Source organism: Oncorhynchus mykiss, chromosome 17, assembly GCF_013265735.2.
Source record: "Oncorhynchus mykiss isolate Arlee chromosome 17, USDA_OmykA_1.1, whole genome shotgun sequence".
Classification (NCBI taxonomy): Eukaryota; Metazoa; Chordata; class Actinopteri; order Salmoniformes; family Salmonidae; genus Oncorhynchus; species Oncorhynchus mykiss.
Window position 1 is genome coordinate 64825973 of NC_048581.1, and position 13849 is coordinate 64839821.

Sequence of the window (13849 nt, forward strand, 5' to 3'; positions counted from 1 at the left end):
GTGCAAAGGAGCTAAATAAATAAATAAATAAAATACAGTAGGGAAAGAGGTAGTTGTTTGGGCTAAATTATAGGTGGGCTATGTACAGGTGTAGTAATCTGTGAGCTGGTCTGACAGTTGGTGCTTAAAGCTAGTGAGGGAGATAAGTGTTTCCAGTTTCAGAGATTTTTGTAGTTCGTTCCAGTCATTGGCAGCAGAGGACGGGAAGGAGAGGCGGCCAAAGAAAGAATTGGTTTTGGGGGTGACTAGAGAGATATACCTGCTGGAGCGTGTGCTACAGGTGGGAGATGCTATGGTGACCAGCGAGCTGAGATAAGGGGACTTTACCTAGCAGGGTCTTGTAGATGACATGGAGCCAGTGGGTTTGGCGACGGGTATGAAGCGAGGGCCAGCCAACGAGAGCGTACAGGTCGCAATGGTGGGTAGTATATGGGGCTTTGGTGACAAAACGGATTGCACTGTGATAGACTGTATCCAATTTGTTGAGTAGGGTATTGGAGGCTATTTTGTAAATGACATCGCCGAAGTTGAGGATTGGTAGGATGGTCAGTTTTACAAGGGTATGTTTGGCAGCATGAGTGAAGGATGCTTTGTTGCGAAATAAGAAGCCAATTCTAGATTTAACTTTGGATTGGAGATGTTTGATGTGGGTCTGGAAGGAGAGTTTACAGTCTAACCAGACACCTAAGTATTTGTAGTTGTCCACGTATTCTAAGTCAGAGCCGTCCAGAGTAGTGATGTTGGACAGGCGGGCAGGTGCAGGTAGCGATCGGTTGAAGAGCATGCATTTAGTTTTACTTGTATTTAAGAGCAATTGGAGGCCACGGAAGGAGAGTTGTATGGCATTGAAGCTTGCCTGGAGGGTTGTTAACACAGTGTCCAAAGAAGGGCCAGAAGTATATAGAATGGTGTCGTCTGCGTAGAGGTGGATCAGAGACTCACCAGCAGCAAGAGCGACCTCATTGATGTATACAGAGAAGAGAGTCTGTCCAAGAATTGAACCCTGTGGCACCCTCATAGAGACTGCCAGAGGTCCGGACAGCAGACCCTCCGATTTGACACACTGAACTCTATCAGAGAAGTAGTTGGTGAACCAGGCGAGGCAATCATTTGAGAAACCAACATTAACATTCCTCAAAATAATATTCCTCCTCTTCATCCACCACAGAGGTGATTTGTTGTGAATGGAAACCTTAGTCCTTTTAATTCTAATGCTGTAACTTAGACTTCCTGTTTGTGATGACTGCTGGTGTCCATTTTTGGTTTAAATTCACCCCCTGACCCCTCTTTGCCCCTACACACACACACACTGAGTCACCACTGCCTAATGGATTGTTTGCTTTCAGAGGAGAGAGTTTGCGTGTCCCAGGCTTGACTGTTTTCTGTGACCACTGTATTCTCCCCTGTGCTTTTTCCACATTATTAACTCGGGGTAAATGGCCTGCCTCTATGGCCCTGCCCTGCAGCAGAGAGAGAAGGAGACATTATGATGGACAGTGGGACAGCTTCAGTTCAGACTAGTCACATGTTTAACTGTTCATTCGTGACTGCTGCCAACAGGCCATGATATGGGTAGTATCCATAACTGCTGTATCCTTTCAATGGATCACAGTCATATTCTGTCAGCCCTAGGCCCCTAAATGGCTATGACATTGTCTTATGTCAGATTGTGAAATTCTCAGTCAAAAGACTAGTATCTCATAGGAGTGATGCCACCTGTCGAAAGACAATGTGGCTACTGAGGATATGGGGAGAAAAGTGGGGAAGGAAGGAAGTCATGGCTTCACCTTCAGCTCGTCTGTGTCAGAATATGATTGGTTGAGAGCATGTGACCAAGGCAGGAAGTAACAAAATGATCAGAGCATCACAGCCATCCTGCCATGAGGAATTCAATGTAACGTTACTAACAATGGCCCGCCCACTAGGCAGGAGTAGACCGCAACCTAGAGCATTGCTGCGCTCAACCAACACTCCATCAAAGTCATCTAACATACACAGACTGGCCAGTTTATTAGGTACCACCCCGTTCACGAAAATGGATCGTTCCTACAGACAGTGAGTCAAGTGGCCGTGGCTTGCTATATACTGTAAATCAAGCAGACAGGCATCGAAGCATTCAGTTACTGTTCGATTGAACGTTAGAATGGGCAAAACGGGAGACCTAAGCGACTATCACAGAAACCGCTGCCCTACTGGGCTTTTCACGCACAACAGTCTCTCGGGTTTCCCCAGAATGGTGCAACAACCAAAATGCATCCAGTCAGTGGGAATCCTGTGAGTGAAAACAGCTCATTGATGAGAGATGTCGAAGGTGAATGGCAAGAATTGTGCAAGCTAACAGACAAATAACGGCGCAGTACAACAGTGGTGTGCAGAACGGCATTTCGGAACGCACAACTCATAGATCCTTGTCACGGATGGACTATTGCGGCAGACGACCACACCAGATTCCACTCCTATCAGCTAAAAACAAGAAGCGGCTCCAGTGGGCACACAATCACCAACACTGGACAATTGAGGAGTGGAAAAAGCCCACAGGGCAACCGAATTTATGACATGAGACAGACACTTTTTACATCATGTGTGTTTCCAATCAAATAGCCTAAATGGCGCCATAGAAAATACACATTTGCATCGTTGTGAATATGAATTAACATGTTAACAAACACACCATATCCTAAAAGCAGGACAATAGCCTATGGAATGAAATTAGGCTACTCATGACTGCTGTCCCGGAGTTTCAGTCATTGGGCTAAACTGTCATGATAATTAGACTTAATCATCCATTTCTTAGCTGATCATGGCGAAGAAGAAAATACGAACCGCATTTTCCAAGACAAAGTGATGCCTGATAAACTTGGGTAGGCCAATAGCTGACATACAGTAGGTGGCGTGACACGTGAGTTCCATGTTTGGGGAAGCTAAGAATTTATTCTACCATTTCTACCATCTGTGTGACAGTTTCATTTCAAATATACGTTTTTTTTTTCTCAAAATCGTTGTTACGTGGTTAATAAAACACATCTGAATGAAAATGATAAAAAAATCTAAAAGTTCAAATTCAACTAATGCGAGAGCACCAGCCTCTGCCTTATGGACACATTGATAGGTCTAAACCACGAGCTATTGGAAATGAGTGCACGGGACTCAGAGATAGCCTATTGGCCAAATCAGCAGTAGGCCGAAAACTTCCATTGTCAACTAAGTAAAAATACATAAAAACAGTAGAAAAAATCCTGATGAAAATTCAGGTTCTGTCAATCACATTCATCTGTCTACTCCGCCTGTCTGCCTCCCTTTCTGTTGGTCTTGACTTGAGCTATTGCTAGTGATGTGCAACATTGTATCAAATCAATCAACTGGCTAGCGACCTTGCAACATTGTATCAACTATTTTGGACCCTCAGAGTTTCCACACCAGTGAGCTCAGGACAGAGCTGTTTTTACACAAGGGAATAGTGTTCAAGCATTTTATGATGTTTTAACTGGGTATATGACATTTTGCTCTTTCACACTGAGGCTTGGTGATTATTGAGGGGGAATGTGTTGGAAAGATTTTTCAAATACTGTGAGGAACTCTTAGCTTATCATTCACAGTGGATGTAAAAAAAAAAAAAGAGGATTTGTTGACTTACTGTGTGAGGTGAAGAAAACAATGACTGACAAGCTCAGCTTATTATTAGTGGTAGTCAGATATCAGACAACCCCAAATGGGCTCTTTCTAACATTTGCGCACAGCAGGCCAGGTAGCCTACTTTATGCTTGCTCAGGCATGCACACTGTTGACATTAACAGGACAGAGAATCAAACCAGACACAAAACCCATAGGGCCTAAATAATGCTATGAAATAAACCAAAACGCGTTTCTCACAAGTGTAGCAGGTTGTGAGCTCTGCAAACAACGTTTCCACTCTGAGAATGAGAATGGTAAATGACTGTGATTAATACATTCATTTACAGAAATACATGCATTTTTTAAAGAAGCTAATGATCCTCTGGGGCTAAGTCATGCTCTCTGGGGAAGTATTTTAATGATCCTCTGGGGCTAAGTCATGCTCCCTGGGGAAGTATTTTAATGATCCTCTGGGGTTAAGACATGCTCTCTGGGGAAGTATTTTAATGATCCTCTGGGGCTTAGTCATGCTCTCTGGGGAAGTATTTTAATGATTTCATTTTTTTCTGTAAAGACGGCGGCATATAGACCAGGACCGGGATTGTGTTGGTGCCCATCCCAGATCTTCAGGGAAGTGACAAGAATTACTTTGTTTCAACTGTTTGTTGTTTTTCATTAAATCACATTTTATTTGTCACATGCGCCGAATACAACAGGTGTAGACATTTGCGTGAAATGTTTACTTTCTGTGCTGTCTGTGGATATCTGAATATTTTGGTCTCGTCTGTTCCTGGGTCTTTAAACTTTCATCTTAACTTTGTCTTCTGCCTGACAAAGGATTTCTGACTGAAATGCATTGGTCTTTAGTAATACTGTATTTAGTAGAGCTGTCTACAGTACATGCACTTGTATTGAATTCCCATTGTCCTCCGGGAGTCGTTGAACATTTTTAGTAGTCAGTTTGCTCCTGGCTCTTTGAAAAGATCAGAATTGACCAGAATGTCAAATAGACATGTTGCATCATTATTTTAAAAGTGAAATTATAAACCCATCTCTGGGGCATTTCCTGATAGAATTCTGAGACCCTCTGTCTGTGTGTGTTTGTCTCACTTCCAACACACCGACAGCGTCATTGCGCAAAATAGTCGCAGCATCATCTGGATATGTATGCAACAAAAGTTCAACAATAAGCTTTTGCTACCGTTTCTGTCAAGCGGTCTACCACCGACCTCACTGCAACTGCCTCTGCAACACAACGCTGCAAGGCAAACCCAGCGTTTCATTGGAAATGAATGTAATTCTGGTGTACCAACATGCAATGATGCTGTCGGTGTGATCTAAGCATCTGGGTAAAGTACAGACTACTGTCTATAGACCTCAGAGACAAACAATCCCCTTCACAAACATACTATCACAAACTCAGCAAAAAAAAAGAAACGTCCTCTCACTGTCAACTGCATTTATTTTCAGCAAACTTTACATGTGTAAAGATTTGCATGAACATAACAAGATTCAACAGCTGAGACAAACGGAACAAGTTCCACAGGCATGTGACTAACAACAATTGAATAACGAGTCCCTGAACAAAGGGGGGGGTCAAAATCAAAATTAACAGTCAGTGTGTGGCCACCAGCTGCATTAAGTACTGCAATGCATCTCCTCCTCATGGACTGCACCAGATTTGCCCGTTCTTGCTGTGAGATGTTACCCCACTCTTCCATCATGTTCCCGGACATTTCTGGGGGGAATTGCCCTAGCCCTCACCCTCCGATCTAACAGGTCCCAGACTTGCTTAATGGGATTGAGATCCGGGCTCTTTGCTGGCCATGGCAGAACACTGACATTCCTGTCTTGCAGGAAATCACGCACAGAACGAGCAGAATGGCTGGTGTCATTGTCATGCCAGAGGGTCATGTCAGGATGAGCCTGCAGTAAGGGTACCACATGAGGGAGGAGGATGTCTTCCCTGTAACGCACAGCGTTGAGATTGCCTGCAATGACAACAAGTTCAGTCCGATGATACTGTGACACACCGCCCCAGACCATGACGGACCCTCCACCTTCAAATCGATCCCCCTCCAGAGTACAGGCCTCGGTGTAACGCTCATTCCTTCGACGATAAAAGCGAATCCGACCGTCACCCACGGTGAAACAAAACCGCAACTCGTCAGTGAAGAGCACTTTTTGCCAGTCCTGTCTGGTCCAGCGACGGTGGGTTTGTGCCCATAGGCACAAGGTGTTTTTCAGAGTGAGTAGAAAGGTCTCTTTAGTGTCCTAAGTTTTCATAACTGTGACCTTAATTGCCTACCGTCTGATAGCTGTTAGTGTCTTAACGACCGTTCCACAGGTGCAAGATCATTAATTGTTTATGGTTCATTGAACAAGCATGGGAAGCAGAGTTTAAACCCTCTGTGAAGTTATTTGGATTTTTACTAATCATCTTTGAAAGATAGGGTCCTGAAAAAGGGACGTTTCTTTTTTGCTGAGTTTATATACTGTATATGCATAACTGTTTAATCACAATTTGCACCGTACAACATCCCACCTTAGCTGGCTATGGAACATACAGTATGAGATCTTCTTGATCAGATCAACCTTTATCTTAGGTTCCATCTCTGTGGTCTCAACTGTCTAACAGCAAAAGCTAAAGCACCATCTCCCCTCCTCCCTCTGTGTACTGTACCTGCCCTGGGTTTACATCTGCCAGGTACATGGTAGCCCACACCTGACCCTGAAACATGGGTCAGATACAGAAATACGGGCCAGTCAACACTCATCCTATACATATGCAACAAAACGTGTTCTATATATTCCCTGGGGTTATACAGAAGAGAGGACATTCATGCTTGAGTGAGGGCAGAGTGTGTCCTCATCCACTAAGGTTAAGGATCACACCCCTCCACCCCCTAGGACCAACCCCCTAACGGTCATCTATGATTCTGCTTCCTTGATGGTAAGAAGATGAATGGTTATGAGATGCATAAATTAAGTTATTCACTCACTCACTCACACACACACACACACACACTCTCTCACACACACACACACACACAGAGAGAGGTGTGGTGGTTAATGGGTGAGGTTCCTTGTTAATCTCTTACATGATGCAGGTTGACAAACTGCATCATTTCCTGTCAGTGAGTTTGGTGTGAATGAGTGATGTTGTCCACTGTAAATGTTTATCGCTGACCTAACTCTAAAGTACATTATAGACATAACCACTTTCCAAGTTTCCATCTTGACTAACTGACTGGCTGACTGATTTGTAGATCCATCAGTTACGGTACTGTGCTCTGTATGTGGTTGGTGATGAAGTGGCCTGGGTTGCTTGAAATTGTGATGTTTTATGCTAGCTAGTTTTTAAGTCGTGTTCAGATTTGAATGACTGTACATTTTTACCAGGAAAATAAAAAACATCTATCGTATTACAGTTTTTTCCAACTGCTTACACAAGTTTTCAAAACAATCTCCTTTTTTTCAAAACTCTACACACAATTCCCAAAACTGCACACACAAAATGCAAAATGCCCCACATCTCATTCAAAATGTAACACTGCATTCAAAATGCCATAAACACATGTCAGAGTGAAGCATTTGCATCAAATGGCAAACACTGCTTTCATAATAGTACATTTTTGGATACACCATGTAAACACTGTTGTTCTAAATCTAAAGCTCTTTGGTCTTTCATAGGCTTATATCTACATTTCAATACAATGTTCTACAGTGAAAGTAATCTGCTGAGAGGGGTAACAAGTACACTGTAAACACCAATGCAATGTAGAAACAGAAAATATTTATTAGGCCAAACATTACTGTTGTATACAGTAGCATACAACAAAACCATAAACATATGTAAACAAAAAGTATATTCTTTAGAATACAGTAAAGAACACAATTGTGTGTGTGGGGTCCCGGAGGGGGCAGTCCAGGAATTGGTGGTGGTGGGGTGGGTGTCACCAGTGCTAAGCTACGCTTCATCTCTTCTCCGGCCTGGGTCTGGACACAATACTTTGTCCACATCACAAGATACGTTTTCTCTTGCCAAACATCAAGGGAAGTATCTCCTAGCGTGGCGTATCCAACCTTGGACAGAGGCAACCTCTATGTCCCCACATGCGTCCTCCATTGCCTGGAGAAGCGGCATGCGGGCATAGGGTTGGCGATCATTCACTTTCCAGCGCCAGGCTGAGAATAATTCCTCTTTGGGATTTAGAAAAGGTGAATATGGGGGTAGGTACAAAACTACAAATTGTGGATGGGTGGCAAACTAGTTTTGGACCAGAACAGCCTGGTGAAAACTAACATTGTCCCATAAAACCACAAATATAGCAGGCTCCTGATCTGGATCAGGGACAAGCATTGTGTAAATTGCATCCAGAAAAGTGAGCATATGGCCGGTGTTGTACGGACCCAGTGTGGCATTGTGATCGAGGACCCCGTTTTGAGTGATGGCAGCACACATGGTTATATTACCCCCACGCTGTCCAGGGACATCGATAATGGCCCTCTGTCCTATTACATTTCTTCCGCGGTGCCTGGTTTTGGTGAGGTTGAAGCCAACCTCATCCACATAAATAAATTAATGGCGAATTACATGGGCATCCAGCTCCAATACTCTCTGTAACAGACAAAAGGATATACAGATGAGTAAATATGGTACTGGAAGTAGTGTTGCATACATACCTCTACAAAGTCATGTCGCATATTCTTGACTCTCTCAAATGGCACCTTGTAAAGTTGTTTCATCGTCACTCGGTGCCGTTGGAGGATGTGTTGTGTGGTCGACAGGCTTACAGCATTGATGTTGTTAAATATGGTGTCATTATTCAAGATATGCTCTCTTATCTCTCGAATCCTAATTTCATTGTTGGCCAAAACCATATTTATAATTGCAGTCTCTTGTACATCTGTAAACAAGCGTCCTCGTCCTCCATGATGTCTTTGCCTTTCCACTCTGTAAAGAATTCAAACACAGTATGTGTTCAGCAGAGGAACTGTAAACAATGTAAAAAAAAAATGTAGTACAGCATTATAACCAACCTCATTCATTCAATGCAGTAAATGGATGGCTTAGAGTTACAAATGTTTATGCAATACTATGCAGTCATACGTATTTTACAGTACATTACTGTAATGCTAAAATAGTCATTAGATAGTTGCATACCTGTTCACATTTCTGAAGGTTCGATTTATGGACGCCACTGTAAATCGACTCAAGTTGGGCTGGACTCTCAAACCGTGGTTGATCACATGATCAACAAGTGTTGCCCTAATCTCATCAGAGATGGCTCTCCTTCCTTCTCTTCTTTGCTTTTGCCCTCGTCCTCTTCTTCCTCTTCCTCTCCTCCTACTTATCTTGCTCTCTGTCCATTGTTGTCCAGTTGTTCAAAACAGGTAATCTGACCTTTGACCTATTTATAGGCCTATACTACAGTAAAGCAGTGATTGGTTAGTGATCAGTTAAGCTATTAGTGTTTGCACATGTGAGGAGTGTGTGTGTGACCTGGTGAATAAGTGTAGCATTTTGATTGGTTGTGTTTGGAAAAGGAAAGCAAGTCACTTCCTGTTAGATTTTTGTGTTTTAGGTAGAGAATTGTGTGTCGTGTTTTGAAAAAAGTGTTTTATGCAATTGACAACTGAGTCAAAGGCTGAGAAATAGCTTATGGTTTTGGATATTTGGTGTGTAGTTTTGCACTTTGAGTGAGAGGTTTAAAAAAACGTGTGACATGAAAAGATTTTGTGTGTAAGCAGTTGGAAAAAACTGTAAGTGATTCCTTTTAACAAAGTTACAGTGAAGCGGCAGGTAGCCTAGTGGTTAGAGTGTTAGACGGTTAGAGCAGGTAGCCTAGTGGTTAGAGTGTTAGACGGTTAGAGCAGGTAGCCTAGTGGTTAGAGTGTTAGACGGTTAGAGCGTTGGGCGGTTAGAGTGTTGGACTAGCAACCGAAAGGTTACTATCTAGTGATTCAATTTCTATGGGGCCTCCGAAAGGTTGCAAGATCGAATCCCCGAGCTGACAAGGTAAAAATCTGTCATTCTGCCCCTGAACAAGGCAGTTAACCCACTGTTCCTAGGCCGTCATTGAAAATAATAATTTGTTCCTAACTGGCTTGCCTAGTTAAATAAAGGTTCAAAAATTTTTGAAAATTTAACTTTGAAAGAGCACAAGCAAATATGTTCAGCCAGATTGTGCAGTGTGAGACAAAAAATATCCACAAACCTGATGGTTGAAGTTGCTTATTTGGGCCTCTCAACTTTTAAAGGAGGTAGTGAAGGGGGGGGGGGGCAGGTCAGCGGACAGCTATTCACCAAGGCCCAAGGGAAGGTTCCAAATCTCCCCTGACATTCTTCTGGGCTCAAAGAAACACAGGGACAGAACTGGCACAGAACTGGCACAGACTGCCCCCCGGTTGCTACGGAGAAGCGCTTTCCTGAAGCTTTGCCAGGGTGAATGCTGTTTTTTGTCCCTTTGCCACCTCACTTCCTGTTGGAGAATATGGAGGAGACAAAAGAAGGAAGAGAATCATTAACCCTCTGAGTGCCCCTACTGTCCAACCAGAACCCCCCAGCAGTGCCAACACCATCTCTACAGTCTCACCACCCACTTTGGTTACCTATTTCTGTCCTCCGGCAGCAAATGTCATTATTTTTAGCTGTACTAAAACAAACATTCATACACCAGTGTAACCGGGCAGACAGAGGGATGGCGCAAGTTTTTGAGTAATGGAGGCTTTCAAGAAAGGAAAAACTCCTGCATACCTCCAGTAGTTGTATTGACTGGTTAACAGACTGACCCGGGCCAGATCTTTCCATACTCTCTGTGTCTGTTCGGAGAGCTTACACTCTCTAACCATGACCCTGTGGTGTCAAGATATGTCCTCAATCCACCGGGCCTGTGGCTGATAGGCTAGGGAGCAACAGCGATGCAATTACAGGAGGCCCCATAGAAATTGAATCACTAGATAGTAATTAATGATAGTAATTAATAGAACAGTAATTATTTTATATTAGCGGCCCACGACTTCACATGCTGGAACTCCAGACAGAGACAAATGTATCATTTGTTAACATGATGTTTCATGTACATTTCAGTGGCCTATAATGGCCTATATTTGCCAATACAGTCAGATCTACTCTACTTTACCCTACACCCAACCTCCCAATTCCTTTAACACTCAGAATTTCAAGAAAGGTGTCTGATGAAAGCTCAGAAGTGGGAGAATGTGACCATAATTGTAGTATGAAAGAAATGTCATGCTCTAAATCCAAAGCTAAATCATTTTAAATGATTAAGGGAAACCCTGTGAGTTTCCATATTCTCTGAAATCCTGCAAGGACTCAAATGTGTGTCAAGTAGGTCTATCAGGCCCCCATATGCCTGAATACATTCCAAATGGAAATCTACTTGACTGAATGAAGTCTACAGATGCACATTCACCCCGGATACACCCACACCATTGATTGACCCACACGTTGAAGTTTAATTTCTGTATGAGAGACACCCCACTGGGCACACACTGGTTGAATCAACATTGTTTCCACATCATTTCAACAAAATTACGTTCAACCAAATCAAATAAAATGTTATTTGTCACATACACAGCAGATGTTAATGCGAGTGTAGCGAAATGCTTGTGCTTCTAGTTCCGACAATGCAGTGATAACCAACAAGTAATCCAACCTAACAATTCCAAAACTACTACCTTATACACACAGTGTAAAGGGATAAAGAATATGTACATAAAGATATATGAATGAGTGATGGTACAGAATGGCATAAGCAAGATGCAGTAGATGGTATCGAGTACAGTATATACATATGAGATGAGTAATGTAGGGTATGTAAACAAAGTGGCTAGTGATACATGTATTACATAAAGATGCAGTAGATGATATAGAGTACAGTATATACATATACATATGAGATGAGTAATGTAGGGTAGGTAAGCATTATATTAAGTGGCATTGTTTAAAGTGGCTGGTGATATATTTTACATCATTTCCCATCAATTCCCATTATTAAAGTGGCTGGAGTTGAGTCAGTATGTTGGCAGCAGCCACTCAATGTTAGTGATGGCTGTTTAACAGTCTGATGGCCTTGAGATAGAAGCTGTTTTTCAGTCTCTCGGTCCCTGCTTTGATGTACCTGTACTGACCTCGCCTTCTGGATGATAGCGGGGTGAACAGGCAGTGGCTCGGGTGGTTGTTGTCCTTGATTATCTTTATGGCCTTCCTGTGACATCAGGTGGTGTAGATGTCCTGGTGATGCGTTGTGCAGACCTCACTACCCTCTGGAGAGCCTTATCGTTGTGGGCGAAGCAGTTGCCGTACCAGGCGGTTATACAGCCCGACAGGAGGCTCTCGATTGTGCATCTGTAGAAGTTTGTGAGTGCTTTTGGTGACAAGCCGAATTTCTTCAGCCTCCTGAGGTTGAAGAGGCGCTGCTGCGCCTTCTTCACAACCCTGTCTGTGTGGGTGGACCAATTCCGTTTGTCCGTGAGAGGAACTTAAAACTTACTACCCTCTCCACTACTGTCCCGTCGATGTGGATAGGGGGGTTCTCCCTCTGCTATTTCCTGAAGACCACAATCATCTCCTTCATTTTGTTGACGTTGAGTGTGAGGTTATTTTCCTGACACCACACTCCGAGGGCTCTCACCTCCTCCCTGTAGGCCGTCTCGTCGTTGTTGGTAATCAAGCCTACCACTGTAGTGTCATCCACAAACTTGATGATTGAGTTGGAGGCGTGCATGGCCACGCAGTCATGGGTGAACAGGGAGTACAGGAGAGGGCTCAGAACGCACCCTTGTGGGGCCCCAGTGTTGAGGATCAATGGGGTGGAGATGATGTTACCTACCGTCACCACCTGGGGGCGGCCCGTCAGGAAGTCCAGTACCCAGTTGCACAGGGCGGTTGTCGAGACCCAGGGTCTCGAGCTTGATGACGAGTTTGGAGGATACTATGGTGTTACTATGCTGTAGTCGATGAACAGCATTCTCACATAGGTATTCCTCTTGTCCAGATGGGTTAGGGCAGTGTGCAGTGTGGTTGCGATTGCATCGTCTGTGGACCTATTGGGGTGGTAAGCAAATTGGAGTGGGTCTAGGGTGTCAGGTAGGGTGGAGGTGATATGGTCCTTGACTAGTCTCTCAAAGCACTTCATGATGACGGAAGTGAGTGCTACGGGGCGGTAGTCGTTTAGCTCAGTTACCTTAGCTTTCTTGGGTACAGGAACAATGGTGGCCCAATGGTGGAATAGACGTTGACTTGACGTCCAGTGGGACACCAATTTTATAATAATGTTACAACTCAGAACTCCCTCGTAGTGTGTGTGTGTGTGTGTGTGTGTGTGTGTGTGTGTGTGTGTGTGTGTGTGTGTGTGTGTGTGTGTGTGTGTGTGTGTGTGTGTGTGTGTCTTGCCGGTCGGGCCAGTCTCTGCTTCCTGTCCCACTGCTCTCAGCTCAGTTCAGCATGTCTAGACTCACTGACCCCCTCCTCTGCCCGTCTGCCTCTGTCCTTCTCTCACCTCAGACGCACCACAGATTCTGATTAACCATTGTGGTTTTTCTGGTTTTACAGATATGGGCATGGCTAGTCTTTTTGACAGGGTTGTCTCGTACAGCACTATCATTGTGAGAGAGGTCACACAACCCCCCTTCACAGAGTCATTCATTCAGCCCCGGCTCGCACTTGCACACCACAATAGAACAGGCTCCTTCCAGAGCACAGCACACATACAACAGACTCACTATGGACAACAGGATCAGCCATCTTCTGAGGACACACATCTGTGTTAACCTGTGTGACGTGGAGCAAGTGAGCATACAACATCTCTGCACAAGTATAATATCATCTCTCTCTCTCTCTCTCTCTCTCTCTCTCTCTCTCTCTCTCTCTCTCTCTCTCTCTCTCTATCTATCTCTCTCTCCCAAACACACAATGCACAGAGAGCATAACTAGCCTGGCAGATTTGGCAGAGGTAATTGACATGTGACATGATGACATCGCATCAATGTGTCCCCAAGCAGCCATCATCCAAACCACAGAGACACCCTGCTCCTGTTTCTCTAGTCCAGGGATGGCAACTTTGATTTGGGTGGGGCCACTAAAAATCTGAACTCATCATGAGGGGCTGCAGTTGCTCATGGGTCTGCGTACCCACATTTAGCAGCCCCCCTCTTGACAGCGGAGAGAACATTTTTACATTTTAGAATACATTTTGTGCAATTCTACACA